Below are 24,663 nucleotides of genomic sequence, written 5' to 3'. Positions count from 1 at the left end.
GAGCCTTATGACGTAGATTTCATGGCTGAGTGATATTCCATTGTACATAAGGACCACAACTTCTTTATCCATTTTTCTCTTTCCTGGGATATTTAAGGTGTAACGAAGTGGAGGTTCTTGTCAACAGAGCAGCCCTAAACTTTGGGGTGCCTGTGTCTTGCTGATTTTTAGTTTTCCCAATTTATACGCCCACGAGTGGAAGTGTCCTATGCTCTCTAAGCTGAGTTTTTTAGATGTTTCAAGACACACCGTACACCTCTCCAGAGTGGCTGTTGGCAATTTACATCCCGCCCAACAGCGTAGCAAGGCTCCCGTTTCTCCATGGCCTGTCCTGCATTTCTGGTTTTGACACTTTATTCAGCATGGCCCTTTTGACCGATGGGAAGCGAGACTTCTTTGTAGCGCTGATTTGCCTTTGCAGGTTGCTTGGTTGGCAAAAAGGGCGTATGCGTTTTTTCCTGAATATATTCAGGAAAAAACGCATACGCCCTTTTTGGCCAAGGGCATCATTGTCGAGGATTTGCCGCTTTTCCTGTGCTTTAAAGGCGATTCGAATCTCCCTCCTGAAACCTGTTTCCTGCAATTCTGCCTTGCTTTCAAATCCTCTTCGTTGCCTTTCCTCAGTATATTTGTGGACGAGAGTTATCATTTATAACTCTGCAGGTTTGTGAATTGCAGTGCCCCTGAGCTCCATTTTTCAACTCGCTTTCTTGGGAGCTGGCCGCAAAAGCGCAGGATTGCTTCAGGCCCTATTCTCCTTCCGGGCGGCAGGCTGAGCCTGTGGTTAATTCTTCTTCCTGATGGGAAAATAGAGTGACCTGCGCCTGTCCCAAGACCTAGAGCTAGTCTCTCATTGGTTCCCCCTCTTCCCGTTCATCCTCAGCACAAATTGCAACCTGTACGGAACAGGAGGTTAAAGGTGCTGATTCTCCAAGGAGGGAGATTGCTAGGAAAGCGGCTGGAATGGCGAATCCAAGCACAATTAGATGAGAAATGAGGTGCGTTTTAGAAACCTTTCCCGATCACACGGTGTACCATCTTCTGGGTTTCTCATGCATGTTTTCGATGTAGGAAGATGCCCTTGAACCTGGAGATTTGGGACCCATGGGATGGGTACCACGCAGTATTACTTTAAAGGGTCTGCGTTTGCTCACCCAACCTCACCAAACCTCTCAGCCTCAAAAGTGTCCACCCTTATGTCTCAATCAGCTGTGGGTCTAGATATGGTCAATCCAGGTGGCATCACAGCCCCTGAACGAATTTTGTAAGAATTTCTCTCTCTTTCACTGTCTTTGCTTCACGGGTTTTTAAAAGTAATTGATTTTTATAATGGGGTTTAGCTGCTTTTCAGTGCTGTGTTTATGATGCTTTACGCGCACTTGACTCACTTACAGAGAGATTTCAATACATAGGTTTTAAGATTGTTACTTGTCAGATATATTCTTGGTCGGTGAATAGGGGGTGTTGGGTCCCGTTCACTGAGTAAGGAGTAGGTCTTGTCTATTACATATTGGGTTTATGGAACGCTATCTGAGCTAATTTGTAACCCTGGTTTTATGCATCACCCCACCTCACCTTTCCCGTTAAGCAGCCATAGTGTGTTTTCTAAACGTGTGACTCTCTTCTGTTTTGTAATTCAGTTCAAGTGTAGTGGTTTTTACTTTCCCTCTATAAGTGATATCTTATGATAAGTTTTTTTTTTTTTTTCCTGTGTGACTTATTTCACCTAGAATCGTCATACCTAAATCCACTCATCATGCTGCTTCGAGCCTTATGACGTAGATTTCATGGCTGAGTGATATTCCATTGTACATAAGGACCACAACTTCTGTATCCATTTTTCTCTTTCCTGGGATATTTAAGGTGTAACGAAGTGGAGATTCTTGCCAACAGAGCAGCCCTAAACTTTGGGGTGCCTGTGTCTTGCTGATTTTTAGTTTTCCCAATTTATACGCCCATGAGTGGAAGTGCCCTATGCTCTCTAAGCTGAGTTTTTTAGATGTCTCAGGACACACCGTGCACCTCTGCAGAGTGGCTGTTGGCAATTTACATCCCGCCCATCAACGTAGCAAGGCTCCCGTTTCTCCATGGCCTGTCCTGCATTTCTGGTTTTGACACTTTATTCAGCATGGCCCTTTTGACCGATAGGAAGCGAGACTTCTTTGTAGCGCTGATTTGCCTTTCCAGGTTGCTTGGTTGGCCAAAAAGGGCGTATGCGTTTTTTCCTGAATATATTCAGGAAAAAACGCATACAACCTTTTTGGCCAAGGGCATCATTGTCGAGGTTTTGCCGCTTTTCCTGTGCTTTAACGGCGATTCGAATCTCCCTCCTGAAATCTGTTTCCTGCAATTCTGCCTTGCTTTCAAATCCTCTTCGTTGCCTTCCCTCAATATATTTGTGGACGAGAGTTATCATTTATAACTCTGCAGGTTTGTGAATTGCAGTGCCCCTGAGCTCCATTTCTCAACTCGCTTTCTTGGGAGCTGGCCGCAAAAGCGCAGGATTGCTTCAGGCCCTATTCTGTTTCCGGGCGGTAGGCTGAGCCTTTGGTTAATTCTTCTTTCTGATGGGAAAATAGCGTGACCTGTTCTTGTCCCAACACCTAGAGCTAGTCTCTCATTGGTTCCCCCTCTTCCCTTTCATCCTCAGGACAAATTGCAACATGTACGGAACAGGAGGTTAAAGGTGCTGATTCTCCAAGGAGGGAGATTGCTAGGAAAGCGGCTGGAATGGCGAACCCGAGAACAAGGAGATGAGAAATGAGGTGCGTTTTAGAAACCTCTCCCGATCACACGGTGTACCATTTTTTGGGTTTCTCATGCATGTTTTCGATGTAGGAAGATGCCCTTGAACCTGGAGATTTGGGACCCATGGGATGGGTACCACGCAGTATTACTTTAAAGGGTCTGCATTTGCTCACCCAACCTCAGCAAACCTCTCAGCCCCAAGAGTGTCCACCCTTATGTCTCAATCAGCTGTGGGTCTAGATATGGTCAACCCAGGTGGCATCACAGCCTCTGAACGAATTTTGTAAGAATTTCTCTCTCTTTCACTGTCTTTGTTTCACGGGTTTTTAAAAGTAATTGATTTTTATAATTGGGTGTAGCTGCTTTTCAATGCTGTGTTTATGCCGCTTTACACCCACTTGACTCACTTACAGAGAGATTTCAATACATAGGTTTTAAGATTCTTCCTGGTCAGATATATTCTTGGGCGGTGAATAGGGGGTGTTGAGTCCCGTTCACTGAGCAAGGAGTAGGTCTTGTCTATTACATGTTGGGTTTATGGAACGGTATCTGAGCTAATTTGAAACCCTGGTTTTATGCATCACCCCACCTCACCTTTCCCGTTAAGCAGCCATAGTGTGTTTTCTAAACGTGTGACTCTCTTCTGTTTTGTAATTCAGTTCAAGTGTAGCGGTTTTTACATTCCCTCTATAAGTGATATCTTATGATAAGTTTTTTTTTTTTTTTCTGTGTGAATTATTTCACGTAGAATCGTCGTATCTAAATCCACTCATCATGCTGCTAGGAGCCTTATGACGTAGATTTCATGGCTGAGTGATATTCCATTGTACATAAGGGCCACAACTTCTTTATCCATTTTTCTCTTTCCTGGGATATTTAAGGTGTAACGAAGTGGAGGTTCTTGTCAACAGAGCAGCCCTAATCTTTGGGGTGCCTGTGTCTGGCTGATATTTAGTTTTCCCAATTTATACGCCCATGAGTGGAAGTGCCCTATGCTCTCTAAGCTGAGTTTTTTAGATGTTTCAAGACACACCGTACACTTCTCCAGAGTGGCTGTGGGCAATTTACATCCCAACCATCAGCATAGCAAGGCTCCCATTTCTCCATGGCCTGTCCTGCATTTCTGGTTTTGACACTTTATTCAGCATGGTCCTTTTGACCGATGGGAAGCGAGACTACTTTGTAGCGCTGATTTGCATTTGCAGGTTGCTTGGTTGGCCAAAAAGGGCGTATGCGTTTTTTCCTGAATATATTCAGGAAAAAACGCATACGCCCTTTTTGGCCAAGGGCATCATTTTCGAAGTTTTGCCGCTTTTCCTGTGCTTTAAAGGCGATTCGAATCTCCCTCCTGAAACCTGTTTCCTGCAATTCTGCCTTGCTTTCAAATCCTCTTCGTTGCCTTCCCTCAGTATATTTGTGGACGAGAGTTATCATTTATAACTCTGCAGGTTTGTGAATTGCAGTGCCCCTGAGCTCCATTTTTCAACTCGCTTCCTTGGGAGCTGGCCGCAAAAGCGCAGGATTGCTTCAGGCCCTATTCGGCTTCCGGCTGGCAGGCTGAGCCTGTGGTTAATTCTTCTTCCTGACGGGAAAATAGAGTGAGCTGTGCCTGTCCCAAGACCTAGAGCTAGTCTCCCATTGGTTCCCCCTCTTCCCGTTCCTCCTCAGGACAAATTACAACCTGTAAGGAACAGGAGGTTAAAGGTGCTGATTCTCCAAGGAGGGAGATTGCTAGGAAAGCGGCTGGAATGGCGAACCCGAGCACAAGGAGATGAGAAATGAGGTGCGTTTTAGAAACCTTTCCCGATCACACGGTGTACCATCTTCTGGGTTTCTCATGCATGTTTTCGATGTAGGAAGGTGCCCTTGAACCTGGAGATTTGGGACCCATGGGATGGGTACCACGCAGTATTACTTTAAAGGGTCTGCGTTTGCTCACCCAACCTCACCAAATCTCTCAGCCCCAGGAGTGTCCACCCTTATGTCTCAATCAGCTGTGGGTCTAGATATGGTCAATCCAGGTGGCATCACAGCCCCTGAACGAATTTTGTAAGAATTTCTCTCTCTTTCACTGTCTTTGCTTCACGGGTTTTTAAAAGTAATTGATTTTTATAATGGGGTTTAGCTGCTTTTCAGAGCTGTGTTTGTGCCGCTTTACACCCACTTGAGTCACTTACAGAGAGATATCAACACATAGGTTTTAAGATTCTTACTAGTCAGATATATTCTTGGGCGGTGAATAGGGGGTGCTGACCGTTCACTGAGCAAGGTGTAGGTCTTGTCTATTATATATTGGGTTTATGGAACGGTATCTGAGCTAATTTGAAACCTTGTTTTATGCATCACCCCACCTCACCTTTCCCGTTAAGCAGCCATAGTGTGTTTTCTAAACGTGTGACTCTCTTCTGTTTTGTAATTCATTCAAGTGTAGCGGTTTTTACATTCCCTCTATAAGTGATATCTTATGATAAGTGTCTTTTTCTGTGTGACTTATTTCATGTAGAATCGTCGTACCTAAATCCACTCATCATTCTGCTACGAGCCTTATGACGTAGATTTCATGGCTGAGTGATATTCCATTGTAAATAAGGACCACAACTTCCTTATCCATTTTTCTCTTTCCTGGATATTTAAGGTGTAACGAAGTGGAAGTTCTTGTCAACAGAGCAGCCCTAAACTTTGGGGTGCCTGTGTCTTGCTGATTTTTAGTTTTCCAATTTATACGCCCACGAGTGGAAGTGCCCTATGCTCTCTAAGCTGAGTTTTTTAGATGTTCAAGACACACCGTACACCTCTCCAGAGTGGCTGTTGGCAATTTACATCCGCCCAACAGCGTAGCAAGGCTCCCGTTTCTCCATGGCCTGTCCTGCATTTCTGGTTTTGACACTTTATTCAGCATGGCCCTTTTGACCGATGGGAAGCGAGACTTCTTTGTAGCGCTGATTTGCCTTTGCAGGTTGCTTGGTTGGCCAAAAAGGGCGTATGCGTTTTTTCCTGAATATATTCAGGAAAAAAACGCATACGCCCTTTTTGGCCAAGGGCATCATTGTCGAGGTTTTGCCGCTTTTCCTGTGCTTTAAAGGCGATTCGAATCTCCCTCCTGAAACCTGTTTCCTGCAATTCTGCCTTGCTTTCAAATCCTCTTCGTTGCCTTTCTCAGTATATTTGTGGACGAGAGTTATCATTTATAACTCTGCAGGTTTGTGAATTGCAGTGCCCCTGAGCTCCATTTTTCAACTCGCTTTCTTGGGAGCTGGCCGCAAAATCGCAGATTGCTTCAGGCCCTATTCTCCTTCCGGGCGGCAGGCTGAGCCTGTGGTTAATTCTTCTTCCTGATGGGAAAATAGAGTGACCTGTGCCTGTCCCAAGACCTAGAGCTAGTCTCTCATTGGTTCCCCCTCTTCCTTTCATCCTCAGGACAAATTGCAACCTGTACGGAACAGGAGGTTAAAGGTGCTGATTCTCCAAGGAGGGAGATTGCTAGGAAAGCGGCTGGAATGGCGAATCCAAGCACAATTAGATGAGAAATGAGGTGCGTTTTAGAAACCTTTCCCGATCACACGTGTACCATCTTCTGGGTTTCTCATGCATGTTTCGATGTAGGAAGATGCCCTTGAACCTGGAGATTTGGGACCCATGGGATGGGTACCACGCAGTATTACTTTAAAGGGTCTGCATTTGCTCACCCAACCTCACCAAACCTCTCAGCCCCAAGAGTGTCCACCCCTATGTCTCAATCAGCTGTGGGTCTAGATATGGTCAATCCTGGTGGCATCACAGCCTCTGAACCAATTTTGTAAGAATTTCTCTCTCTTTCACTGTCTTTGTTTCACGGGTTTTTAAAAGTAATTGATTTTATAATGGGGTTTAGCTGCTTTTCAATGCTGTGTTTATGCCGCTTTACACCCACTTGACTCACTTACAGAGAGATTTCAATACATAGGTTTTAAGATTCTTACTGGTCAGATATATTCTTGGGCGGTGAATAGGGGGTGTTGAGTCCCGTTCACTGAGCAAGGAGTAGGTCTTTTCTATTACATGTTGGGTTTATGGAACGGTATCTGAGCTAATTTGAAACCCTGGTTTTATGCATCACCCCACCTCACCTTTCCCGTTAAGCAGCCATAGTGTGTTTTCTAACGTGTGACTCTCTTCTGTTTTGTAATTCAGTTCAAGTGTAGCGGTTTTTACATTCCCTCTATAAGTGATATCTTATGATAAGTTTTTTTTTTTTCTGTGTGACTTATTTCACGTAGAATCGTCGTATCTAAATCCACTCATCATGCTGCTACGAGCCTTATGACGTAGATTTCGTGGCTGAGTGATATTCCATTGTACATAAGGACCACAACTTCTGTATCCATTTTTCTCTTTCCTGGGATATTTAAGGTGTAACGAAGTGAGATTCTTGCCACAGAGCAGCCCTAAACTTTGGGGTGCCTGTGTCTTGCTGATTTTTAGTTTTCCCAATTTATACGCCCATGAGTGGAAGTGCCCTATGCTCTCTAAGCTGAGTTTTTAGATGTCTCAGGACACACCGTACACCTCTCCAGAGTGGCTGTTGGCAATTTACATCCCACCCATCAGCGTAGCAAGGCTCCGTTTCTCCATGGCCTGTCCTGCATTTCTGGTTTTGACACTTTATTCAGCATGGCCCTTTTGACCGATGGGAAGCGAGACTTCTTTGTAGCGCTGATTTGCCTTTCCAGGTTGCTTGGTTGGCCAAAAAGGGCGTATGCGTTTTTTCCTGAATATATTCAGGAAAAAACGCATACAACCTTTTTGGCCAAGGGCATCATTGTCGAGGTTTTGCCGCTTTTCCTGTGCTTTAACTGCGATTCGAATCTCCCTCCTGAAATCTGTTTCCTGCAATTCTGCCTTGCTTTCAAATCCTCTTTGTTGCCTTCCCTCAATATATTTGTGGACGAGAGTTATCATTTATAACTCTGCAGGTTTGTGAATCGCAGTGCCCTGAGCTCCATTTTTCAACTCGCTTTCTTGGGAGCTGACCGCAAAAGCGCAGGATTGCTTCAGGCCCTATTCTCCTTCCGAGCGGCAGGCTGAGCCTGTGGTTAATTCTTCTTCCTGATGGGAAAATAGAGTGACCTGTGCCTGTCCCAAGACCTAGAGCTAGTCTCTCATTGGTTCCCCCTCTTCCCTTTCATCCTCAGGACAAATTGCAACCTGTACGGAACAGGAGGTTAAAGGTGCTGATTCTCCAAGGAGGGAGATTGCTAGGAAAGCGGCTGGAATGGCGAATCCAAGCACAATTAGATGAGAAATGAGGTGCGTTTTAGAAACCTTTCCCGATCACACGGTGTACCATCTTCTGGGTTTCTCATGCATGTTTTCGATGTAGGAAGATGCCCTTGAACCTGGAGATTTGGGACCCATGGATGGGTACCACGCAGAATTTGGGACCCATGGGATGGGTACCACGCAGTATTACTTTAAAGGGTCTGCGTTTGCTCACCCAACCTCACCAAACCTCTCAGCCTCAAAAGTGTCCACCCTTATGTCTCAATCAGCTGTGGGTCTAGATATGGTCAATCCAGGTGGCATCACAGCCCCTGAACGAATTTTGTAACAATTTCTCTCTCTTTCACTGTCTTTACTTCAAGGGTTTTTAAAAGTAATTGATTTTTATAATGGGGTTTAGCTGCTTTTCAGTGCTGTGTTTATGATGCTTTACACGCACTTGACTCACTTACAGAAGGTTTCAATACATAGGTTTTAAGATTGTTACTTGTCAGATATATTCTTGGTCGGTGAATAGGGGGTGTTGGGTCCCGTTCACTGAGTAAGGAGTAGGTCTTGTCTATTACATATTGGGTTTATGGAACGCTATCTGAGCTAATTTGTAACCCTGGTTTTATGCATCACCCCACCTCACCTTTCCCGTTAAGCAGCCATAGTGTGTTTTCTAAACGTGTGACTCTCTTCTGTTTTGTAATTCAGTTCAAGTGTAGTGGTTTTTACTTTCCCTCTATAAGTGATATCTTATGATAAGTTTTTTTTTTTTTTCTGTGTGACTTATTTCACCTAGAATCGTCATACCTAAATCCACTCATCATGCTGCTTCGAGCCTTATGACGTAGATTTCATGGCTGAGTGATATTCCATTGTACATAAGGACCACAACTTCTGTATCCATTTTTCTCTTTCCTGGGATATTTAAGGTGTAACGAAGTGGAGATTCTTGCCAACAGAGCAGCCCTAAACTTTGGGGTGCCTGTGTCTTGCTGATTTTTAGTTTTCCCAATTTATACGCCCATGAGTGGAAGTGCCCTATGCTCTCTAAGCTGAGTTTTTTAGATGTCTCAGGACACACCGTACACCTCTGCAGAGTGGCTGTTGGCAATTTACATCCCACCCATCAGCGTAGCAAGGCTCCCGTTTCTCCATGGCCTGTCCTGCATTTCTGCTTTTGACACTTTATTCAGCATGGCCCTTTTGACCGATGGGAAGCGAGACTTCTTTGTAGCGCTGATTTGCCTTTCCAGGTTGCTTGGTTGGCCAAAAAGGGCGTATGCGTTTTTTCCTGAATATATTCAGGAAAAAACGCATACAACCTTTTTGGCCAAGGGCATCATTGTCGAGGTTTTGCCGCTTTTCCTGTGCTTTAACGGCGATTCGAATCTCCCTCCTGAAATCTGTTTCCTGCAATTCTGCCTTGCTTTCAAATCCTCTTCGTTGCCTTCCCTCAATATATTTGTGGACGAGAGTTATCATTTATAACTCTGCAGGTTTGTGAATTGCAGTGCCCCTGAGCTCCATTTCTCAACTCGCTTTCTTGGGAGCTGGCCGCAAAAGCGCAGGATTGCTTCAGGCCCTATTCTGTTTCCGGGCGGTAGGCTGAGCCTTTGGTTAATTCTTCTTTCTGATGGGAAAATAGCGTGACCTGTTCTTGTCCCAACACCTAGAGCTAGTCTCTCATTGGTTCCCCGTCTTCCCGTTCATCCTCAGGACCAATTGCAACCTGTACGGAACAGGAGGTTAAAGGTGCTGATTCTCCAAGGAGGGAGATTGCTAGGAAAGCGGCTGGAATGGCGAACCCAAGCAGAAGGAGATGAGAAATGAGGTGCGTTTTAGAAACCTTTCCCGATCACATGGTGTACCATCTTCTGGGTTTCTCATGCATGTTTTCGATGTAGGAAGATGCCCTTGAACCTGGAGATTTGGGACCCATGGGATGGGTACCACGCAGTATTACTTTAAAGGGTCTGCATTTGCTCACCCAACCTCACCAAACCTCTCAGCCCCAAGAGTGTCCACCCCTATGTCTCAATCAGCTGTGGGTCTAGATATGGTCAATCCTGGTGGCATCACAGCCTCTGAACGAATTTTGTAAGAATTTCTCTCTCTTTCACTGTCTTTGTTTCACGGGTTTTTAAAAGTAATTGATTTTTATAATGGGGTTTAGCTGCTTTTCAATGCTGTGTTTATGCCGCTTTACACCCACTTGACTCACTTACAGAGAGATATCAACACATAGGTTTTAAGATTCTTACTGGTCAGATATATTCTTGGGCGGTGAATAGGGGGTGTTGAGTCCCGTTCACTGAGCAAGGAGTAGGTCTTGTCTATTACATGTTGGGTTTATGGAACGGTATCTGAGCTAATTTGAAACCCTGGTTTTATGCATCACCCCACCTCACCTTTCCCGTTAAGCAGCCATAGTGTGTTTTCTAAACGTGTGACTCTCTTCTGTTTTGTAATTCAGTTCAAGTGTAGTGGTTTTTACTTTCCCTCTATAAGTGATATCTTATGATAAGTTTTTTTTTTTTTTCTGTGTGACTTATTTCACCTAGAATCGTCATACCTAAATCCACTCATCATGCTGCTTCGAGCCTTATGACGTAGATTTCATGGCTGAGTGATATTCCATTGTACATAAGGACCACAACTTCTGTATCCATTTTTCTCTTTCCTGGGATATTTAAGGTGTAACGAAGTGGAGATTCTTGCCAACAGAGCAGCCCTAAACTTTGGGGTGCCTGTGTCTTGCTGATTTTTAGTTTTCCCAATTTATATGCCCATGAGTGGAAGTGCCCTATGCTCTCTAAGCTGAGTTTTTTAGATGTCTCAGGACACACCGTACACCTCTGCAGAGTGGCTGTTGGCAATTTACATCCCACCCATCAGCGTAGCAAGGCTCCCGTTTCTCCATGGCCTGTCCTGCATTTCTGCTTTTGACACTTTATTCAGCATGGCCCTTTTGACCGATGGGAAGCGAGACTTCTTTGTAGCGCTGATTTGCCTTTCCAGGTTGCTTGGTTGGCCAAAAAGGGCGTATGCGTTTTTTCCTGAATATATTCAGGAAAAAACGCATACAACCTTTTTGGCCAAGGGCATCATTGTCGAGGTTTTGCCGCTTTTCCTGTGCTTTAACGGCGATTCGAATCTCCCTCCTGAAATCTGTTTCCTGCAATTCTGCCTTGCTTTCAAATCCTCTTCGTTGCCTTCCCTCAATATATTTGTGGACGAGAGTTATCATTTATAACTCTGCAGGTTTGTGAATTGCAGTGCCCCTGAGCTCCATTTCTCAACTCGCTTTCTTGGGAGCTGGCCGCAAAAGCGCAGGATTGCTTCAGGCCCTATTCTGTTTCCGGGCGGTAGGCTGAGCCTTTGGTTAATTCTTCTTTCTGATGGGAAAATAGCGTGACCTGTTCTTGTCCCAACACCTAGAGCTAGTCTCTCATTGGTTCCCCGTCTTCCCGTTCATCCTCAGGACCAATTGCAACCTGTACGGAACAGGAGGTTAAAGGTGCTGATTCTCCAAGGAGGGAGATTGCTAGGAAAGCGGCTGGAATGGCGAACCCAAGCAGAAGGAGATGAGAAATGAGGTGCGTTTTAGAAACCTTTCCCGATCACATGGTGTACCATCTTCTGGGTTTCTCATGCATGTTTTCGATGTAGGAAGATGCCCTTGAACCTGGAGATTTGGGACCCATGGGATGGGTACCACGCAGTATTACTTTAAAGGGTCTGCATTTGCTCACCCAACCTCACCAAACCTCTCAGCCCCAAGAGTGTCCACCCCTATGTCTCAATCAGCTGTGGGTCTAGATATGGTCAATCCTGGTGGCATCACAGCCTCTGAACGAATTTTGTAAGAATTTCTCTCTCTTTCACTGTCTTTGTTTCACGGGTTTTTAAAAGTAATTGATTTTTATAATGGGGTTTAGCTGCTTTTCAATGCTGTGTTTATGCCGCTTTACACCCACTTGACTCACTTACAGAGAGATATCAACACATAGGTTTTAAGATTCTTACTGGTCAGATATATTCTTGGGCGGTGAATAGGGGGTGTTGAGTCCCGTTCACTGAGCAAGGAGTAGGTCTTGTCTATTACATGTTGGGTTTATGGAACGGTATCTGAGCTAATTTGAAACCCTGGTTTTATGCATCACCCCACCTCACCTTTCCCGTTAAGCAGCCATAGTGTGTTTTCTAAACGTGTGACTCTCTTCTGTTTTGTAATTCAGTTCAAGTGTAGCGGTTTTTACATTCCCTCTATAAGTGATATCTTATGATAAGTTTTTTTTTTCTGTGTGACTTATTTCACGTAGAATCGTCGTATCTAAATCCACTCATCATGCTGCTACGAGCCTTATGACGTAGATTTCGTGGCTGAGTGATATTCCATTGTACATAAGGACCACAACTTCTGTATCCATTTTTCTCTTTCCTGGGATATTTAAGGTGTAACGAAGTGGATATTCTTGCCAACAGAGCAGCCCTAAACTTTGGGGTGCCTGTGTCTTGCTGATTTTTAGTTTTCCCAATTTATACGCCCATGAGTGGAAGTGCCCTATGCTCTCTAAGCTGAGTTTTTTAGATGTTTCAAGACACACCGTACACTTCTCCAGAGTGGCTGTGGGCAATTTACATCCCGCCCATCAGCGTAGCAAGGCTCCCGTTTCTCCATGGCCTGTCCTGCATTTCTGGTTTTGACACTTTATTCAGCATGGCCCTTTTGACCGATGGGAAGCGAGACTTCTTTGTAGCGCTGATTTGCCTTTCCAGGTTGCTTGGTTGGCCAAAAAGGGCGTATGCGTTTTTTCCTGAATATATTCAGGAAAAAACGCATACAACCTTTTTGGCCAAGGGCATCATTGTCGAGGTTTTGCCGCTTTTCCTGTGCTTTAACGGCGATTCGAATCTCCCTCCTGAAATCTGTTTCCTGCAATTCTGCCTTGCTTTCAAATCCTCTTCGTTGCCTTCCCTCAATATATTTGTGGACGAGAGTTATCATTTATAACTCTGCAGGTTTGTGAATTGCAGTGCCCCTGAGCTCCATTTCTCAACTCGCTTTCTTGGGAGCTGGCCGCAAAAGCGCAGGATTGCTTCAGGCCCTATTCTGTTTCCGGGCGGTAGGCTGAGCCCTTGGTTAATTCTTCTTTCTGATGGGAAAATAGCGTGACCTGTTCTTGTCCCAACACCTAGAGCTAGTCTCTCATTGGTTCCCCGTCTTCCCGTTCATCCTCAGGACCAATTGCAACCTGTACGGAACAGGAGGTTAAAGGTGCTGATTCTCCAAGGAGGGAGATTGCTAGGAAAGCGGCTGGAATGGCGAACCCAAGCAGAAGGAGATGAGAAATGAGGTGCGTTTTAGAAACCTTTCCCGATCACATGGTGTACCATCTTCTGGGTTTCTCATGCATGTTTTCGATGTAGGAAGATGCCCTTGAACCTGGAGATTTGGGACCCATGGGATGGGTACCACGCAGTATTACTTTAAAGGGTCTGCATTTGCTCACCCAACCTCACCAAACCTCTCAGCCCCAAGAGTGTCCACCCCTATGTCTCAATCAGCTGTGGGTCTAGATATGGTCAATCCTGGTGGCATCACAGCCTCTGAAGGAATTTTGTAAGAATTTCTCTCTCTTTCACTGTCTTTGTTTCACGGGTTTTTAAAAGTAATTGATTTTTATAATGGGGTTTAGCTGCTTTTCAATGCTGTGTATATGCCGCTTTACACCCACTTGACTCACTTACAGAGAGATTTCAATACATAGGTTTTAAGATTCTTACTGGTCAGATATATTCTTGGGCGGTGAATAGGGGATGTTGAGTCCCGTTCACTGAGCAAGGAGTAGGTCTTGTCTATTACATGTTGGGTTTATGGAACGGTATCTGAGCTAATTTGAAACCCTGGTTTTATGCATCACCCCACCTCACCTTTCCCGTTAAGCAGCCATAGTGTGTTTTCTAAACGTGTGACTCTCTTCTGTTTTGTAATTCAGTTCAAGTGTAGCGGTTTTTACATTCCCTCTATAAGTGATATCTTATGATAAGTTTTTTTTTTTTCTGTGTGACTTATTTCACGTAGAATCGTCGTATCTAAATCCACTCATCATGCTGCTACGAGCCTTATGACGTAGATTTCGTGGCTGAGTGATATTCCATTGTACATAAGGACCACAACTTCTGTATCCATTTTTCTCTTTCCTGCGATATTTAAGGTGTAACGAAGTGGATATTCTTGCCAACAGAGCAGCCCTAAACTTTGGGGTGCCTGTGTCTTGCTGATTTTTAGTTTTCCCAATTTATACGCCCATGAGTGGATGTGCCCTATGCTCTCTAAGCTGAGTTTTTTAGATGTTTCAAGACACACCGTACACTTCTCCAGAGTGGCTGTGGGCAATTTACATCCCGCCCATCAGCGTAGCAAGGCTCCCGTTTCTCCATGGCCTGTCCTGCATTTCTGGTTTTGACACTTTATTCAGCATGGTCCTTTTGACCGATGGGAAGCGAGACTTCTTTGTAGCGCTGATTTGCATTTGCAGGTTGCTTGGTTGGCCAAAAAGGGCGTATGCGTATTTTCCTGAATATATTCAGGAAAAAACGCATACGCCCTTTTTGGCCAAGGGCATCATTTTCGAAGTTTTGCCGCTTTTCCTGTGCTTTAAAGGCGATTCGAATCTCCCTCCTGAAATCTGTTTCCTGCAATTCTGCCTTGCTTTCAAATCCTCTTCGTTGCCTTCCCTCAATATATTTGTGGACGAGAGTTATCATTTATAACTCTGCAGGTTTGTGAATTGCAGTGCCCCTGAGCTCCATTTTTCAACTCGCTTCCTTGGGAGCTGGCCGCAAAAGCGCAGGAATGCTTCAGGCCCTATTCGGCTTCCGGCTGGCAGGCTGAGCCTGTGGTTAATTCTTCTTCCTGACGGGAAAATAGAGTGAGCTGTGCCTGTCCCAAGACATAGAGCTAGTCTCCCATTGGTTCCCCCTCTTCCCGTTCCTCCTCAGGACAAATTGCAACCTGTACGGAACAGGAGGTTAAAGGTGCTGATTCTCCAAGGAGGGAGATTGCTAGGAAAGCGGCTGGAATAGCGAACCCGAGCACAGGGAGATGAGAAATGAGGTGCGTTTTAGAAACCTTTCCCGATCACACGGTGTACCATCTTCTGGGTTTCTCATGCATGTTTTCGATGTAGGAAGGTGCCCTTGAACCTGGAGATTTGGGACCCATGGGATGGGTACCACGCAGTATTACTTTAAAGGGTCTGCGTTTGCTCACCCAACCTCACCAAACCTCTCAGCCCCAGGAGTGTCCACCCTTATGTCTCAATCAGCTGTGGGTCTAGATATGGTCAATCCAGGTGGCATCACAGCCCCTGAACGAATTTTGTAAGAATTTCTCTCTCTTTCACTGTCTTTGCTTCACGGGTTTTTAAAAGTAATTGATTTTTATAATGGGGTTTAGCTGCTTTTCAGAGCTGTGTGTGTGCCGCTTTACACCCACATGAGTCACGTACAGAGAGATATCAACACATAGGTTTTAAGATTCTTACTAGTCAGATATATTCTTGGGCGGTGAATAGGGGGTGCTGAGTCCCGTTCACTGAGCAAGGAGTAGGTCTTGTCTATTATATATTGGGTTTATGGAACGGTATCTGAGCTAATTTGAAACCCTTGTTTTATGCATCACCCCACCTCACCTTTCCCGTTAAGCAGCCCTAGTGTGTTTTCTAAACGTGTGACTCTCTTCTGTTTTGTAATTCATTCAAGTGTAGCGGTTTTTACATTCCCTCTATAAGTGATATCTTATGATAAGTGTCTTTTTCTGTGTGACTTATTTCATGTTGAATCGTCGTACCTAAATCCACTCATCATGCTGCTACGAGCCTTATGACGTAGATTTCATGGCTGAGTGATATTCCACTGTACATAAGGACCACAACTTCTTTATCCATTTTTCTCTTTCCTGGGATATTTAAGGTGTAACGAAGTGGAGGTTCTTGTCAACAGAGCAGCCCTAAACTTTGGGGTGCCTGTGTCTTGCTGATTTTTAGTTTTCCCAATTTATACGCCCACGAGTGGAAGTGCCCTATGCTCTCTAAGCTGAGTTTTTTAGATGTTTCAAGACACACCGTACACCTCTCCAGAGTGGCTGTTGGCAATTTACATCCCGCCCAACAGCGTAGCAAGGCTCCCGTTTCTCCATGGCCTGTCCTGCATTTCTGGTTTTGACACTTTATTCAGCATGGCCCTTTTGACCGATGGGAAGCGAGACTTCTTTGTAGCGCTGATTTGCCTTTGCAGGTTGCTTGGTTGGCCAAAAAGGGCGTATGCGTTTTTTCCTGAATATATTCAGGAAAAAACGCATACGCCCTTTTTGGCCAAGGGCATCATTGTCGAGGTTTTGCCGCTTTTCCTGTGCTTTAAAGGCGATTCGAATCTCCCTCCTGAAATCTGTTTCCTGCAATTCTGCCTTGCTTTCAAATCCTCTTCGTTGCCTTTCCTCAGTATATTTGTGGACGAGAGTTATCATTTATAACTCTGCAGGTTTGTGAATTGCAGTGCCCCTGAGCTCCATTTTTCAACTCGCTTTCTTGGGAGCTGGCCGCAAAAGCGCAGGATTGCTTCAGGCCCTATTCTCTTTCCGGGCGGCAGGCTGAGCCTGTGGTTAATTCTTCTTCCTGATGGGAAAATAGAGTGACCTGTGCCTGTCCCAAGACCTAGAGCTAGTCTCTCATTGGTTCCCCCTCTTCCCTTTCATCCTCAGGACAAATTGCAACCTGTACGGAACAGGAGGTTAAAGGTGCTGATTCTCCAAGGAGGGAGATTGCTAGGAAAGCGCCTGGAATGGCGAATCCAAGCACAATTAGATGAGAAATGAGGTGCGTTTTAGAAACCTTTCCCGATCACACGGTGTACCATCTTCTGGGTTTCTCATGCATGTTTTCGATGTAGGAAGATGCCCTTGAACCTGGAGATTTGGGACCCATGGGATGGGTACCACGCAGTATTACTTTAAAGGGTCTGCGTTTGCTCACCCAACCTCACCAAACCTCTCAGCCTCAAAAGTGTCCACCCTTATGTCTCAATCAGCTGTGGGTCTAGATATGGTCAATCCAGGTGGCATCACAGCCCCTGAACGAATTTTGTAACAATTTCTCTCTCTTTCACTGTCTTTACTTCACGGGTTTTTAAAAGTAATTGATTTTTATAATGGGGTTTAGCTGCTTTTCAGTGCTGTGTTTATGATGCTTTACACGCACTTGACTCACTTACAGAGAGATTTCAATACATAGGTTTTAAGATTGTTACTTGTCAGATATATTCTTGGTCGGTGAATAGGGGGTGTTGGGTCCCGTTCACTGAGTAAGGAGTAGGTCTTGTCTATTACATATTGGGTTTATGGAACGCTATCTGAGCTAATTTGTAACCCTGGTTTTATGCATCACCCCACCTCACCTTTCCCGTTAAGCAGCCATAGTGTGTTTTCTAAACGTGTGACTCTCTTCTGTTTTGTAATTCAGTTCAAGTGTAGTGGTTTTTACTTTCCCTCTATAAGTGATATCTTATGATAAGTTTTTTTTTTTTTTCTGTGTGACTTATTTCACCTAGAATCGTCATACCTAAATCCACTCATCATGCTGCTTCGAGCCTTATGACGTAGATTTCATGGCTGAGTGATATTCCATTGTACATAAGGACCACAACTTCTGTATCCATTTTTCTCTTTCCTGGGATATTTAAGGTGTAACGAAGTGGAGATTCTTGCCAACAGAGCAGCCCTAAACTTTGGGGTGCCTGTGTCTTGCTGATTTTTAGTTTTCCCAATTTATACGCCCATGAGTGGAAGTGCCCTATGCTCTCTAAGCTGAGTTTTTTAGATGTCTCAGGACACACCGTGCACCTCTGCAGAGTGGCTGTTGGCAATTTACATCCCGCCCATCAACGTAGCAAGGCTCCCGTTTCTCCATGGCCTGTCCTGCATTTCTGGTTTTGACACTTTATTCAGCATGGCCCTTTTGACCGATAGGAAGCGAGACTTCTTTGTAGCGCTGATTTGCCTTTCCAGGTTGCTTGGTTGGCCAAAAAGGGCGTATGCGTTTTTTCCTGAATATATTCAGGAAAAAACGCATACAACCTTTTTGGCCAAGGGCATCATTGTCGAGGTTTTGCCGCTTTTCCTGTGCTTTAACGGCGATTCGAATCTCCCTCCTGAAATCTGTTTCCTGCAATTCTGCCTTGCTTTCAAATCCTCTTCGTTGCCTTCCCTCAATATATTTGTGGACGAGAGTTATCATTTATAACTCTGCAGGTTTGTGAATTGCAGTGCCCCTGAGCTCCATTTCTCAACTCGCTTTCTTGGGAGCTGGCCGCAAAAGCGCAGGATTGCTTCAGGCCCTATTCTGTTTCCGGGCGGTAGGCTGAGCCTTTGGTTAATTCTTCTTTCTGATGGGAAAATAGCGTGACCTGTTCTTGTCCCAACACCTAGAGCTAGTCTCTCATTGGTTCCCCCTCTTCCCTTTCATCCTCAGGACAAATTGCAACATGTACGGAACAGGAGGTTAAAGGTGCTGATTCTCCAAGGAGGGAGATTGCTAGGAAAGCGGCTGGAATGGCGAACCCGAGAACAAGGAGATGAGAAATGAGGTGCGTTTTAGAAACCTCTCCCGATCACACGGTGTACCATTTTTTGGGTTTCTCATGCATGTTTTCGATGTAGGAAGATGCCCTTGAACCTGGAGATTTGGGACCCATGGGATGGGTACCACGCAGTATTACTTTAAAGGGTCTGCATTTGCTCACCCAACCTCAGCAAACCTCTCAGCCCCAAGAGTGTCCATCCTTATGTCTCAATCAGCTGTGGGTCTAGATATGGTCAACCCAGGTGGCATCACAGCCTCTGAACGAATTTTGTAAGAATTTCTCTCTCTTTCACTGTCTTTGTTTCACGGGTTTTTAAAAGTAATTGATTTTTATAATTGGGTGTAGCTGCTTTTCAATGCTGTGTTTATGCCGCTTTACACCCACTTGACTCACTTACAGAGAGATTTCAATACATAGGTTTTAAGATTCTTACTGGTCAGATATATTCTTGGGCGGTGAATAGGGGGTGTTGAGTCCCGTTCACTGAGCAAGGAGTAGGTCTTGTCTATTACATGTTGGGTTTATGGAACGGTATCTGAGCTAATTTGAAACCCTGGTTTTATGCATCACCCCACCTCACCTTTCCCGTTAAGCAGCCATAGTGTGTTTTCTAAACGTGTGACTCTCTTCTGTTTTGTAATTCAGTTCAAGTGTAGCGGTTTTTACATTCCCTCTATAAGTGATATCTTATGATAAGTTTTTTTTTTTTTTTCTGTGTGAATTATTTCACGTAGAATCGTCGTATCTAAATCCACTCATCATGCTGCTAGGAGCCTTATGACGTAGATTTCATGGCTGAGTGATATTCCATTGTACATAAGGGCCACAACTTCTTTATCCATTTTTCTCTTTCCTGGGATATTTAAGGTGTAACGAAGTGGAGGTTCTTGTCAACAGAGCAGCCCTAATCTTTGGGGTGCCTGTGTCTGGCTGATATTTAGTTTTCCCAATTTATACGCCCATGAGTGGAAGTGCCCTATGCTCTCTAAGCTGAGTTTTTTAGATGTTTCAAGACACACCGTACACTTCTCCAGAGTGGCTGTGGGCAATTTACATCCCAACCATCAGCATAGCAAGGCTCCCATTTCTCCATGGCCTGTCCTGCATTTCTGGTTTTGACACTTTATTCAGCATGGTCCTTTTGACCGATGGGAAGCGAGACTACTTTGTAGCGCTGATTTGCCTTTGCAGGTTGCTTGGTTGGCCAAAAAGGGCGTATGCGTTTTTTCCTGAATATATTCAGGAAAAAACGCATACGCCCTTTTTGGCCAAGGGCATCATTTTCGAAGTTTTGCCGCTTTTCCTGTGCTTTAAAGGCGATTCGAATCTCCCTCCTGAAACCTGTTTCCTGCAATTCTGCCTTGCTTTCAAATCCTCTTCGTTGCCTTCCCTCAGTATATTTGTGGACGAGAGTTATCATTTATAACTCTGCAGGTTTGTGAATTGCAGTGCCCCTGAGCTCCATTTTTCAACTCGCTTCCTTGGGAGCTGGCCGCAAAAGCGCAGGATTGCTTCAGGCCCTATTCGGCTTCCGGCTGGCAGGCTGAGCCTGTGGTTAATTCTTCTTCCTGACGGGAAAATAGAGTGAGCTGTGCCTTTCCCAAGACCTAGAGCTAGTCTCCCATTGGTTCCCCCTCTTCCCGTTCCTCCTCAGGACAAATTGCAACCTGTACGGAACAGGAGGTTAAAGGTGCTGATTCTCCAAGGAGGGAGATTGCTAGGAAAGCGGCTGGAATGGCGAACCCGAGCACAATTAGATGAGAAATGAGGTGCGTTTTAGAAACCTTTCCCGATCACACGGTGTACCATCTTCTGGGTTTCTCATGCATGTTTTTGATGTAGGAAGGTGCCCTTGAACCTGGAGATTTGGGACCCATGGGATGGGTACCACGCAGTATTACTTTAAAGGGTCTGCGTTTGCTCACCCAACCTCACCAAAACTCTCAGCCCCAAGAGTGTCCACCCTTATGTCTCAATCAGCTGTGGGTCTAGATATGGTCAATCCTGGTGGCATCACAGCCTCTGAACGAATTTTGTAAGAATTTCTCTCTCTTTCACTGTCTTTGTTTCACGGGTTTTTAAAAGTAATTGATTTTTATAATGGGGTTTAGCTGCTTTTCACTGCTGTGTTTATGCCGCTTTACACCCACTTGACTCACTTACAGAGAGATTTCAATACATAGGTTTTAAGATTCTTACTAGTCAGATATATTCTTGGGCGGTGAATAGGGGGTGTTGAGTCCCGTTCACTGAGCAAGGAGTAGGTCTTGTCTATTACATATTGGGTTTATGGAACGGTATCTGAGCTAATTTGAAACCCTGGTTTTATGCATCACCCCACCTCACCTTTCCCGTTAAGCAGCCATAGTGTGTTTTCTAAACGTGTGACTCTCTTCTGTTTTGTAATTCAGTTCAAGTGTACCGGTTTTTACATTCCCTCTATAAGTGATACCTTATGATAAGTGTCTTTTTCTGTGTGACTTATTTCACGTAGAATCGTCGTACCTAAATCCACTCATCATGCTGCTAGGAGCCTTATGACGTAGATTTCATGGCTGAGTGATATTCCATTGTACATAAGGGCCACGACTTCTTTATCCATTTTTCTCTTTCCTGGGATATTTAAGGTGTAACGAAGTGGAGGTTCTTGTCAACAGAGCAGCCCTAATCTTTGGGGTGCCTGTGTCTTGCTGATTTTTAGTTTTCCCAATTTATACGCCCATGAGTGGAAGTGCCCTATGCTCTCTAAGCTGAGTTTTTTAGATGTCTCAGGACACACCATGCACCTCTGCAGAGTGGCTGTTGGCAATTTACATCCCGCCCATCAACGTAGCAAGGCTCCCGTTTCTCCATGGCCTGTCCTGCATTTCTGGTTTTGACACTTTATTCAGCATGGCCCTTTTGACCGATAGGAAGCGAGACTTCTTTGTAGCGCTGATTTGCCTTTCCAGGTTGCTTGGTTGGCCAAAAAGGGCGTATGCGTTTTTTCCTGAATATATTCAGGAAAAAACGCATACAACCTTTTTGGCCAAGGGCATCATTGTCGAGGTTTTGCCGCTTTTCCTGTGCTTTAACGGCGATTCGAATCTCCCTCCTGAAATCTGTTTCCTGCAATTCTGCCTTGCTTTCAAATCCTCTTCGTTGCCTTCCCTCAATATATTTGTGGACGAGAGTTATCATTTATAACTCTGCAGGTTTGTGAATTGCAGTGCCCCTGAGCTCCATTTCTCAACTCGCTTTCTTGGGAGCTGGCCGCAAAAGCGCAGGATTGCTTCAGGCCCTATTCTGTTTCCGGGCGGTAGGCTGAGCCTTTGGTTAATTCTTCTTTCTGATGGGAAAATAGCGTGACCTGTTCTTGTCCCAACACCTAGAGCTAGTCTCTCATTGGTTCCCCCTCTTCCCTTTCATCCTCAGGACAAATTGCAACATGTACGGAACAGGAGGTTAAAGGTGCTGATTCTCCAAGGAGGGAGATTGCTAGGAAAGCGGCTGGAATGGCGAACCCGAGAACAAGGAGATGAGAAATGAGGTGCGTTTTAGAAACCTCTCCCGATCACACGGTGTACCATTTTTTGGGTTTCTCATGCATGTTTTCGATGTAGGAAGATGCCCTTGAACCTGGAGATTTGGGACCCATGGGATGGGTACCACGCAGTATTACTTTAAAGGGTCTGCATTTGCTCACCCAACCTCAGCAAACCTCTCAGCCCCAAGAGTGTCCACCCTTATGTCTCAATCAGCTGTGGGTCTAGATATGGTCAACCCAGGTGGCATCACAGCCTCTGAACGAATTTTGTAAGAATTTCTCTCTCTTCCACTGTCTTTGTTTCACGGGTTTTTAAAAGTAATTGATTTTTATAATTGGGTGTAGCTGCTTTTCAATGCTGTGTTTATGCCGCTTTACACCCACTTGACTCACTTACAGAGAGATTTCAATACATAGGTTTTAAGATTCTTCCTGGTCAGATATATTCTTGGGCGGTGAATAGGGGGTGTTGAGTCCCGTTCACTGAGCAAGGAGTAGGTCTTGTCTATTACATGTTGGGTTTATGGAACGGTATCTGAGCTAATTTGAAACCCTGGTTTTATGCATCACCCCACCTCACCTTTCCCGTTAAGCAGCCATAGTGTGTTTTCTAAACGTGTGACTCTCTTCTGTTTTGTAATTCAGTTCAAGTGTAGCGGTTTTTACATTCCCTCTATAAGTGATATCTTATGATAAGTTTTTTTTTTTTTTTTCTGTGTGAATTATTTCACGTAGAATCGTCGTATCTAAATCCACTCATCATGCAGCTAGGAGCCTTATGACGTAGATTTCATGGCTGAGTGATATTCCATTGTACATAAGGGCCACAACTTCTTTATCCATTTTTCTCTTTCCTGGGATATTTAAGGTGTAACGAAGTGGAGGTTCTTGTCAACAGAGCAGCCCTAATCTTTGGGGTGCCTGTGTCTTGCTGATATTTAGTTTTCCCAATTTATACGCCCATGAGTGGAAGTGCCCTATGCTCTCTAAGCTGAGTTTTTTAGATGTTTCAAGACACACCGTACACTTCTCCAGAGTGGCTGTGGGCAATTTACATCCCAACCATCAGCATAGCAAGGCTCCCATTTCTCCATGGCCTGTCCTGCATTTCTGGTTTTGACACTTTATTCAGCATGGTCCTTTTGACCGATGGGAAGCGAGACTACTTTGTAGCGCTGATTTGCCTTTGCAGGTTGCTTGGTTGGCCAAAAAGGGCGTATGCGTTTTTTCCTGAATATATTCAGGAAAAAACGCATACGCCCTTTTTGGCCAAGGGCATCATTTTCGAAGTTTTGCCGCTTTTCCTGTGCTTTAAAGGCGATTCGAATCTCCCTCCTGAAACCTGTTTCCTGCAATTCTGCCTTGCTTTCAAATCCTCTTCGTTGCCTTCCCTCAGTATATTTGTGGACTAGAGTTATCATTTATAACTCTGCAGGTTTGTGAATTGCAGTGCCCCTGAGCTCCATTTTTCAACTCGCTTCCTTGGGAGCTGGCCGCAAAAGCGCAGGATTGCTTCAGGCCCTATTCGGCTTCCGGCTGGCAGGCTGAGCCTGTGGTTAATTCTTCTTCCTGACGGGAAAATAGAGTGAGCTGTGCCTGTCCCAAGACCTAGAGCTAGTCTCCCATTGGTTCCCCCTCTTCCCGTTCCTCCTCAGGACAAATTGCAACCTGTACGGAACAGGAGGTTAAAGGTGCTGATTCTCCAAGGAGGGAGATTGCTAGGAAAGCGGCTGGAATGGCGAACCCGAGCACAAGGAGATGAGAAATGAGGTGCGTTTTAGAAACCTTTCCCGATCACACGGTGTACCATCTTCTGGGTTTCTCATGCATGTTTTCGATGTAGGAAGGTGCCCTTGAACCTGGAGATTTGGGACCCATGGGATGGGTACCACACAGTATTACTTTAAAGGGTCTGCATTTGCTCACCCAACCTCACCAAACCTCTCAGCCCCAAGAGTGTCCACCCCTATGTCTCAATCAGCTGTGGGTCTAGATATGGTCAATCCTGGTGGCATCACAGCCTCTGAACCAATTTTGTAAGAATTTCTCTCTCTTTCACTGTCTTTGTTTCACGGGTTTTTAAAAGTAATTGATTTTTATAATGGGGTTTAGCTGCTTTTCAATGCTGTGTTTATGCCGCTTTACACCCACTTGACTCACTTACAGAGAGATTTCAATACATAGGTTTTAAGATTCTTACTGGTCAGATATATTCTTGGGCGGTGAATAGGGGGTGTTGAGTCCCGTTCACTGAGCAAGGAGTAGGTCTTTTCTATTACATGTTGGGGTTATGGAACGGTATCTGAGCTAATTTGAAACCCTTGTTTTATGCATCACCCCACCTCACCTTTCCCGTTAAGCAGCCATAGTGTGTTTTCTAAACGTGTGACTCTCTTCTGTTTTGTAATTCATTCAAGTGTAGCGGTTTTTACATTCCCTCTATAAGTGATATCTTATGATAAGTGTCTTTTTCTGTGTGACTTATTTCATGTTGAATC

The sequence above is a fragment of the Eschrichtius robustus genome, chromosome 9 (assembly GCF_028021215.1).
Source record: "Eschrichtius robustus isolate mEscRob2 chromosome 9, mEscRob2.pri, whole genome shotgun sequence".
Taxonomy (NCBI): domain Eukaryota; kingdom Metazoa; phylum Chordata; class Mammalia; order Artiodactyla; family Eschrichtiidae; genus Eschrichtius; species Eschrichtius robustus.
The sequence above is the reverse complement of the archived record's forward strand: the minus strand, read 5'-3'. Positions refer to the sequence as shown.